Source organism: Eumetopias jubatus, unplaced genomic scaffold (genome assembly GCF_037043125.1).
Source record: "Eumetopias jubatus isolate StellerSeaLion01/CBP00866 unplaced genomic scaffold, mEumJub1_p1.0 scaffold_6, whole genome shotgun sequence".
In the NCBI taxonomy this organism is placed as follows: domain Eukaryota; kingdom Metazoa; phylum Chordata; class Mammalia; order Carnivora; family Otariidae; genus Eumetopias; species Eumetopias jubatus.
In genome coordinates this window covers 118,156,358-118,166,479 of record NW_028274812.1, presented here as the reverse complement: position 1 = coordinate 118,166,479, position 10,122 = coordinate 118,156,358, and the positions used below count along the sequence as shown (strand labels likewise).

The window sequence follows — 10,122 nt, the reverse complement described above, 5'->3', positions numbered from 1 at the left end:
AGCAAAGGGATAAACAGTCTGTGGTGCATCCATTCAATGAAATACTACCCAGTACCGAAAAGGGACTGAGATAAATCCCAAAGGCATTATGCCAAGTGACAGAGTAAGGTCCATCTGCATAACATTCTGGAAAAGGCAAAACTGTAACAACGGAGAAGAGATCAATGGTTGCCAGCGTTTAGGGGTGGAGGGTAGGATGATTGCACAGGGGAATTCTGGGGGCTGATGGAATTGTTCAGTATACCCATTGTGGTGGTGATCACAGGAATCTATACATGTGTTAAAACTCATAGAACCGTACACAATCCCCTCCCCAAAAAAGTCCAGTTTACGGTACTTTAATTTAAAAAAAAATCTTTTTTTCTTAATTTGACCATGTTATTCTGCTGCTGAAAATCTTTAAAGGCTTCCCAGTGGGCTCCAGCAAGAGCCAGACTATTCACCAGGCAAGGCCTCGGCTCCTACCGGCCAGCCTCATTTCCCACCAGCAGCCCTGCCTTCTGCACACGAGCCTTTCTTTTCTCAGTTCTTTGAAAGTGCAGGCTCTCTCCCGCCTCAGGGCCTTTGCCTAGCTGGGTGTCCTTCCCTGAGGCTTCCTTCTGCCTGTCTGCCGCCAAGGGTGAGTTGCGGGAAGGGAGTGCGTGAGGAGGTGCCCTCGAACCTCCCTCCGCGCGTGTCCCCCTCCTACCCTGCCACCCCTCCCCTGCTCCAACTGCCCCTGAACTTGCCATGGTCCCCAAGGACCAGGAAGTTAAAGGCGCAGATTGTTAAGTAAACCTCAGAATACAACCCTCGCCGGCGGTCTTCGTATGTGGGCACCTCAGAAACACGGGGGAGCGGGGAGGGTGGCTGCCGAGTGCAGATGCGGGTAGGACGGGAGGTGGGGCCCCAGCGGCCAGCGCGGTCCCTGCACCCCCAGCCCCGCAGCGCAGCTAGCTGCGCGGGAAGCTGGGAAGCGCGAGGCAGAGCCCCTCTTTACAGGCAATCGGGAACCTTTTCGTAGTACTTTAAAAGGAAAACGGAAAACAAGGCTGATCTCTCCGCCTGATTCCTGGGGCTCAGGAGAGCACGGGAAACCGCAGGCTGGAGCGCACCAGGCATTGTGCCGCCTCCGCGCCTGGGACCCTGGAACCTGGGCCGCGGGCGCCCGACAGAAGGACAGAAGGTTGGGGTAAGGAGGCTGAGGACCCGCAGGGACACGTTCCCCCAAGGCGGCACCTCCTCATTGTGCCTGCCCATGACCCCCTCCGCAGCCTTAAAGGGCCATTCACCACCCCTGCAGGATCTCCCACTGTGGCAGAACCACACACACACACACCCTTCTCATCCACCGGGAGGCGGCGCCTTCCTCCCAGCCCCACTCAAGACTTCAGACCCCAGGGTGTAGAGCCAGGGTGCAAGGATGCCCTGGGTGGGTAATGAACGGGAGGGAAAGACCTTAGTGGAAGATTCTCCCCCGACCATAGCTTGCTTCCCCAAGGCCCCAGAAGGTTCCTGGAAGGGGCAGAGGGACCAGTCATCCAAAGAGAGTCAAGGCACTGAGGGATAGGAAATGTGCCCGGTGGGAGGCTTGAATTGGCCAGAGGTCTGAGGAAGACAGACCATCCTGGACTCAACCCTGGGTCTGTGCTTCCAGTTGGTTCTACCCTCAAAACATAGCCAGTCTGGGGCGCCTGGGTGGCTCAGGCATTAAGTGTCTGCCTTCGGCTCGGGTCGTGATCCCAGGGTCCTGGGATCGAGATCCGAGTCCGGCTCCCTGCTCCACGGGGAGCTGCTTCTCCGTCTCCCACTCCCTCTGCTTGTGGTCCCTCTTTCACTGTGTCTCTCTCTCTCTGTCAAATAAATAAATAAAATCTTAAAAAAAAAACAAAAAACAAAAAACCATAGCCAGCCCCTTTCTTACCTCTGTTGTCCCTACCCTGGTTCAGGACCCCATCACCTCCTACCTGGACAGCGCAAGTAGCCTCCTCACTGGTCCCTGGCATCTTCGCTTGTCCTCTGTACTCAGTTTCCCCTCAGAAACCACAGAAACCCTGGTAAAACCTTGTCGCATCCTGTCACTCTCCTGCTCAGAGCCCTCTCCTGCCCCCCATTTCTTCCCAGTGAAACGGTGCACGCGAGGCCTGTGTCCTCACGCATCCCTGACCTCATCCCGCCCCCCACTCTCCCCTCAAGCACCACACTTCCACGTACTCCGCCTCTGCTGCTCAAACAGACCAATCTTGGGGCGCCTGGTTGGCTCGGTCGTTAAGTGTCTGCCTTCCACTCAGGTCATGATCCCAGGGGCCTGGGATCGAGCCCCTCATCAGGCTCCCTGCTCGGCGGGAAGCCTGCTTCTCCCTCTCCCTCTCCCACTCCCCCTGCTTGTGTTCCCTCTCTCGCTGTGTCTCTCTCTCTGTCAAATAAATAAATAAATAAATAAATCTTTAAAAAAAAAAACAGACCAATCTTGCTCCCACCTCAGGGACTTGGCACTGGCTCTACGCTCTGCCCAGATGCTCTTACCCAGATACCCACGTGCTCCCTTGCTTGCTTCAGGGCTCTGCTCAGATGTCATTTTCTCAGAGAGGCCCTCCATAACAGCCCCATATGAGAAGCAGCAGCCCCTCTCCTGCTACCACACACTCAGTGTCCCCCTCTCTGTCCACCATGCTGACCAGCACCTAACCTTGGCTTAACATCAGCTCCCTGAGGACAGGATCTTTGCTGACGTCACTGTGTGTCCCCACATATAGTAGATGCGCGATCCATATCTGTTAGAAAAATACGGGAACCCAGGTCAGGATTCCACCCCCACCCCCCACACCTTGGCTCCCTCTTCCCTTCCTCCCCCTCAAGCTCCACCCACCAGCCACCAAGGAGGGCCATTGGGTGTGGAATAGTATGGGGAGGGAGCAAGAGCCTGAGCCACTGCCCCCCCCCCCCGACATGAGCCTGGGATTCAAGCTGGGCATCGGGCCCTTGTCCCCCAGAATCATGCTCCTCATCTCCTCAGCAGTGTGCCTCACCCTCTCCTGGGCCCCCTCCACCTCTCCCCAGCTGCTCCTCTCCCCTGGGGGCTGCCCGGCACACTGTGGGGAGACGAGCAGAATTGTCAGGACACCTGCTGCCATGCCAGGGGTTCAGCATGGTCTCCCAATACTCCACCAGGCCTTACCATACTCCCTGTGCCCATTTTAGAGGTGAGGAAACTGAGGCCCAAGAGGCTAAGCGACTTGCCCCAGAACATGCAGAGAGTGAGATTCCTACCCATGATGCCGGATGTGGGGACCTCTTTTCCTGAAGCCACACATCCAAGTTCCAATCAGCCTACAGCACTTCCGTGACCTGTAAGTCAGGAGCTGCCTGGTAACTATTATTCCCCACTCAGCCCTCCCCCCCCCACCCCCAGGCAGGAGGCCCTGCCATCAGTACAGGAACCATGCTTACCTGCGAGGGAGAGGGAAGGAACTGTTGCCTGTTGGGTTCCTGCCACGGGCTGGTTATCACGCCGAGCGTTTTACACGTATCACCTCTGAGAGCCTCACCTTGACCCCATTACACAGATGAGTGGACTGAGGCCAGAGAGGTTAAGTAACATGTCCCACAGTGTGGCAGAAACGGGCTTCCAGACTGGCCCCAGTATCCCGAGACGGTCTGCTAAGTCCCTGAGGCTTTCCTGTCCTTCCTCCCAAAAACTCCAGTGCCCCCTTCCCCGGGGAAGCTGTCCCTGCCAGCCCCCCACGGGCAGGAGAGAGTGAGCAGAGGCCGGCCAGGTCCTGCCGAGAGAGGGCAACAGGGGCAGGCACCGTGTTTATTAATTTTCTGCCTCGGTGGGTCGGCAGTCCCAGCCGGAGCCTGCGGACTTACCATCCAGTCTATTAAATAATGCTATCTGGGAAGAACCTGGCATTCGAAGGACCGTGCTGATGGGCCTCTACAATTTAATTTCTCCACTAAACGAGATCAGAAACGGGGAGGTGAGCAGGGTGAGCCCAGATGAAAGGACGGCTGGGTTTCAGGAGGTGAGGGGGACACAGCAAACACATTTCTGTCCGCCCCTGTGGGCCTGGCATCGCACACCTCCCGGACCGACCACGGGAGTTGGAGGGGGAGCGCCCAGACCTGAGTCCTGCTGAATCTCCCGTCACCTGGCAGAGCGTTGGCTCCCTGGTGGCCTGCCATCCCGCCCCTTCTTCCCCACCCCACAGGCTCCTCCAGGCCAGTCATACCAGTCTAGACACCTTTCCGGAAAGTTCCCTGCCCTTCCTAGCCTTTGCTTGTGCAGGCCCGTCCCTTAAGGTGAGGTTCTCCCTGCACCAAGCAAACTCCCCCACCTGTCAAAAGCCCTCCTAGGGTCACCTGGGGGGCTCAGTCGGTTAAGTGTCTGACTCTTGGTTTTGGCTCAGGTCATGATCTCAGGGTGGTGAGAACGGGCCCCATGTTGGGCTCTGTGCTCAGCATAGAGTTGGCTTGAGATTCTTTCCCTCTACCTCCCCCAGCTTGCACCCACGCACTCTCTCTCTCTCTCAAATAAGTAAACAAATAAAATCTTAAAAAAAAAAAAAAAGCTCTCCCACACCCCCCAGACAGAGCCAGTGGCCCCATCCTCTGTGGAGTGGGACCCCTGCAAGGAAAGATGGAGTTCCCCTCAGGTTCTGAGCAAAGCAAAGCTGCTTGTCTGCTGCAGCCACTGGCTAACACTGTGACTGGATGATAGTTTGCTATTTTAAAAGCTCTTTTTCCGATTTTCTCCCTCCCTGGCATTTCTCCTTCCATCTTTCTCTCAGCTAAGTAAGTAGCCAGCTCTGGGCCTCACTCTCCTGGAAAGTAGGGTCTAAATGAGGGCCAGAAACAGGGCCCCTCCTTTGTGCCCCCTTGCCCTGGTGTCTTCCTGTCACATCATTGAGATCCAGAACCTTCTGCCTTCCAGCTGTCTTTCCCCCAGAGCAAGTTTTAGGTCTTCCCACACACCAGAACTCCTGCTGCCCCCTGCCCCCCGCCATACCAAGCCTTTACTGTCTACATAGCCACTCTTCCCCCTCTACTTTCCCATCACAAACCCCTCTCTCCATTTCCCCATTCAAGGCTCCAAGCTTCTGTGCTTAAAAATGAAGTCCCCCATTTCTCGGGAAATCATCTCTGAAAAGCATGCCCAGCTCCAAAGCTCTGAGCTCCTGGATGACACACACATTTGTTGAGTACCTACTGTGTGCCAGGCACAGTGCTAGGAGTAAGGGACACAGCAGTGAACAAGGCAGATGAGGTCCCTGCCCCGTGGAGCTGACATCCTAGTGTGGAGAAGCAAAATACTCCATGAAACAAGTAAGTAAATAAGACATGACATGTGTTACAAAGAAAAGAGAACCCAATGACAGAACGGGTGGTGGTGGGGCAGGGGAGGCTACACTGGATGAGGAGGTCAGGGGAGGCGGTCTGGGAAGGTGACACCTGAGGTGGGACCTGAGACTGAGAAGCAACCCGCTGTGCAAAAGTTTGCAGGAAGGAACTTCCAGGTAAAGGGCCTATAGTAAGTGCAAAGGTCCTGAGGTAGGAGTGTGCTTGGTTGGGGTTGGACAAGCAGACCAAAGACCGGGGTTGCTGAAAGGTAGGGAGAGAAGGAGTGAGTGATAAGAGATGAGGTTGGCATTTTGATCCCCAAACCTTCACTCAATCAAGGCCATGTCTGGGGGCCATTTGGAGAGGGGACCTTGAGTCTTGCTGGTCAGGCTAAATGGGCTCTTTCTACATCAAGGTCAGAGTCTGTAGGGCAGACACACATGATAGAAATGAAGCCAATAGGCATCTATGTGACCCCCTAAATAGCCTTAAAGCCCGGCAGGCCCCAGAAGGGAATTCTGGAAGAGAAGACAGCTCAGGGCCCAGGGTAGCCACAGCCTCTGGGCCTCTTTGTCAGATTACAGAACAGAGCAGGATCAATAATGGAGACCAGGTCGCATGTGCCGATCCCTCTGTTCCCAATGGAAGACACCACGATCTTCGTGTATTTTTCTCCTACCTGTGACCTCTTCACCCTCGGTATTTCTGCTCACCCATGGCTCCCTGCATCAGACCTGCACACAGCCTCTGAAGGTGACTGAGCTCCCCCCTCACCACCACGGCCTCTCCTCCAGTCCTCCCTCCCAGGGAAGAACCAGCCAGAATGTTCCAGCTGCCCCTTGTTTATCCCCGCACCCACAGTGCACAGATCAAGCTCCTCTCTCGCCGCTGGTCCTGCTCACTGAGCCTGTGGTCTGTGTATCCAGAGAGGCAGAGGCTGTGAATCTGAATCCCGACCCCCTCACCCCACCTTGCTTGGACAGGGTGCGGGGGTGGCAGCCTAGGTCACTTTGCTGTAGTGACATTCCAGCGTTTTCAACAGAAGAGCTCCTTTCTTGAACGAAACCGAGGTAGAATTACAATGGGCAAAACAGAGAAAAGTATTTTGCTGGTATAAGTGTACTTGATAGGCTCACACGTATGCCATATTCTTATTCTAATAAGAGAGAATAATTATAACAAGACTAGATAAGATGAGAACAAGGTTGTTTTGTTGACTATAAAATAAAACAAAGGGCTTATCAATGACGGTTTCTGTCCTCGCTTCCAACTTGTTTCAAATTTTGTGTTGTACACAATTTATTCGTGCAGATAAGTAATTGCAAGTTAAAAGAGGCTTGTTTCCTCTATTATCCCTCCTTGCAATACTCTTCAATTAAACACAGATGCAGGACAATCTTTAGCCCCAGGTCCACTCACAGCAAACCTTTTGGTGATTTCGAATGGGTTACAAGTTGTGTAACCTAATTGCCAGCCTCTATTTTTAAATACTGTTTTACCATAAAAAACGATACCGGAAATGAACTTGAGTCAAACATTTGTGGGCTCTGCAGTGCCTCCAGAGGACCCAAAGGGGTCCATGCAGACATGATTTGGAAGTGTAGCTTCGCAGCCACATCTCACAATCCCTCCACCTGGGGCTCTGGGCCCTGCCCCCAAACCCAGTTCATTCCCTGTTTCCCAAAGACTAACACAAGCTCAGAGTTGGGAAAGACCCCAAGGCTATGTAGTACAAAGCCCATCTTCTGCAGGAATTCCTCCATAGCCCCCAACAGCTACTCCTCCAGCCTCTGCTTGAATGCCCAAAGTGATGGAGAGCTCACCACCTTATGAGGCTGCCTGGCCTGGTCCATTATAGGGCAGCTCTACTTGTTAAACATGGCTTCCTCTCTGAGCCTCTTTCCTTGTCTATGGGTTGGACATAATAGTATTCATCAAGCCAGGCTGCTATGAACACCAAATAAGATGACACAGAGCTGACACATACGAAATGTGCAACAATGCTTGTGTCCTTCTCTGCCCCCAGAGCACCCCGTTTTAGAGGAACAGACAGCCTATGTCTGCGGGGGTAAGTACATGGTGTGGAATGTGTTTTGCCCAGTGGGCAGGGGTGGGGTGCGGTGGGGCATGTGCATCCACCCTGGGAGATCCCTAGGGAGGTTTGCTTGGAGAGGTTGAGAAGAGCACTGTGCACCACACACACCGCCCCCCCCCAGAGCTTCGCCAACTCCACCCCTGCCCCAGCCCCTCCCCTCCCTGTCCTTGGAGCCTCATCTGTCTTCCCTCCTGTCACCAGAGCTGGAGGCTTGTCCCGGAGGCAAGGGGATTAAATCCCAGGGCCAGGCCTGCCCCCACCCCCAAGGAGCTGGCACTTCATTACCCGCCTGCCCAGCTGTCTGCGGCCATCGATCGGCCCTGGCCTGAGTGACCTCTGATTGATGGGCAGCATGTTATTTACTGGAATCCGCCTGAGCCAGCTGGGAAGAGGGGAGAGGGGCCTGGGCAGAGCCTCTGCGTTCCTGAGGCAGAAAGAATCAGCCACCAGCAAGCCCTGAAGTGGGAGGGAATGGAGAGCAGGCGGCTGGGAATACTCCCCTGGGAGTCGGGTCCTGGGCCCAGGACAGCAGGGCAATCTTGGCTGAGGTCTCTGGCCTTCCCTGTCCCTGGGCCTCAGCGTCCTCTATAAAAGGATCAGGTGCGGCCAGCAAGGCTCACAAACCTAGGAGCCCTCAGGGCAGCAGGCAATGAGGATAAAGGAAAGGGGCGAGTTGGGGCTGGCACCCTGTCCAAAGGAGGCAACTTGCTCCCTCGGTCTTGCCCCAGGTCTTGTCTCCCCCCTTGTTTCTGACTCAACTGTAGCTGGGGAAGCTTCTTTGCCCTCTGCAGGAAAGCGCTGACCCACCTCCTTCCTGACATGGGCCTTCTTTCCACGCCAGTCCCTGTGCCGGGCAGCCGGAAACCGCAAGAAAGTTTGGCTTCTTGGAGGAGATTATATTTGAGAAGGGCTTTGACAGAGCAGAGGACCTGCGGACATGGGACAGGACTGCTGGGGGTCATCCCCCTGCCCCCGTGTCTCGACCCCAGCCCCTTGGGAAGGTCAGCCGGGTGACATGATCTCATGCCTGCCCCGGGTGGGCCAGAGCAAGCACCTGACTAGGGGCAGCCAAGCACATTATGACGGAGGCTGCCTTGACCTATGTGGCTTGTGCTGGAATCCGCTCAGGATCTCGACCCCAACGCAGTAGACCAGGCAGTTACCAGAGCAGGAAGGGAGAAGCACGAGGAGAGGCCACAACAGGCCCTGTGGAAACGAACCCACACGACAGCCCAGCACGTTCCGTGAAGAATGGGGGAGTGGGCAGCTGCCTGGTGGCTCAAGGAAAGGGGACCATGCAGAGGCAGGAGTGCCCAGGAAGGACTGGAGACACTCATCAAGTGGGCCTCGGGCTCCAGGCCACATACATCTTTCTCTAAAGCTTTGATGAAGGTAACTTGAGTGTCTCTGCTCTTTGAAGCCAAAATATCGGAACTAGAACTTGAGCCGGAAGGGCATTCCCAGCCCTGAGCACGGTGTAGGCAAGATGCAAAGGCAAGAAAGTTATACGAGGTGTTCCCAGAGTGAGGATGGTGGGTGGTCTGGCCGAGCTAGAACACAACACGGTATACACACGTGTGCACAAATGTGTACCTGTCCCCGCCAGGTTTAGAGGTATATATATATCGAATGGGTTAAGAGGCCAGAAGAGCGGGCTGGGGCCAGATGATGGGGGATGTGCCCAGAGCCGCAGGAAGTACCTTGAGCAGGGAGATGTGTGTCCTTGACAGAGCTGGCCCAGTGGAGCGGGAAGGGAGGCTAGAGACAGAGATGGCACACAGAGCTAGGATGGGGCAGTGGGAGTCAGGAGGAGATCTGGCCAAGCTGGGAGGACATTACCAGGGGAGAAGCCTGCCCTTGGATGTCCTATTTCCAACTCGGCCAATCAAGAGAACCGCAGGGCTCCCAACCTGGGAAGAGAGCTCGTCTTGGTTAGATGGAGTTGGGACCTGTGGTTGTAAGGTGAAACCGGACCAGGCAACTGAAATCACTGATCAAGAGCCCAGGAGAGAAGTCACTGGTTGAAAACAATTTCAGAGGCATCGGCAGGCAGGAGACCTTGGAGAAGAGTTCTCCAAGAGTAGATATTTGTGCCCATTAGGCCTGGTTGCCCGCTCACCCTCTGAACCCAATTCCAATTCTGACACCAATTCCAACATTTGGAATGGGTTTTTCCCCACCCCAAGCGCTCTGTGACAGCAGCTGGGGGGTCGAGTTAACTCAACTGGGACACTGTCAACCTGGAGATTCAACCTCCCGCCTCCCAGCTCCCCTGCCTTGGAGGTCTGAGGGTGGGACTGAAAATTCCAACCCTCTAATCCCCCTGGGTTGGTTCTCCAGGCAACCAGCCCCCAGGTTTAGGTGTGGTCCCAAAATTACCTCATTAACATAACAGAAGACACTCTGTTGCCTTCGTGGATTAGGAAATTCCAAGAGTTTTAGGAGCTCTGCGGGTAATGGGAAGAACACCGGTAAAACCACCCTTCCCAACCTCCCTTGCAGCTGGTGGTGGCCACGTGACCTCCGTGGGCCGCTGAGCCGGCCCTCCAGCCTTCTTGTTCTGTGAGAAAAATAAAAAGGTGGCTGTCAGTGAAGTCTTCCTTGCTTGCTGCAGCAGCTGTGCGCGTTCTTGACGGATCCCGGGGTCAAGGGCGGTCCCTGAGACATGAGACAGCAGGGGGATGGAGAGTTAGCAAAAGCAGTGGAGA

General features: G+C 55.0%; 1 long non-coding RNA gene across 1 annotated transcript; it reads left to right on the top strand.

Annotated features, from left to right (window-relative positions):
- Positions 1–539: 539 nt before the first annotated feature.
- Positions 540–6,546, top strand: LOC114222226 (uncharacterized). Its single transcript, XR_003611890.2, has 5 exons — positions 540–619; positions 1,004–1,171; positions 3,181–3,329; positions 5,068–5,304; positions 5,897–6,546. It is a non-coding gene; the product is annotated as an uncharacterized LOC114222226 (long non-coding RNA).
- The last annotated feature ends 3,576 nt before the right edge of the window (positions 6,547–10,122 follow it).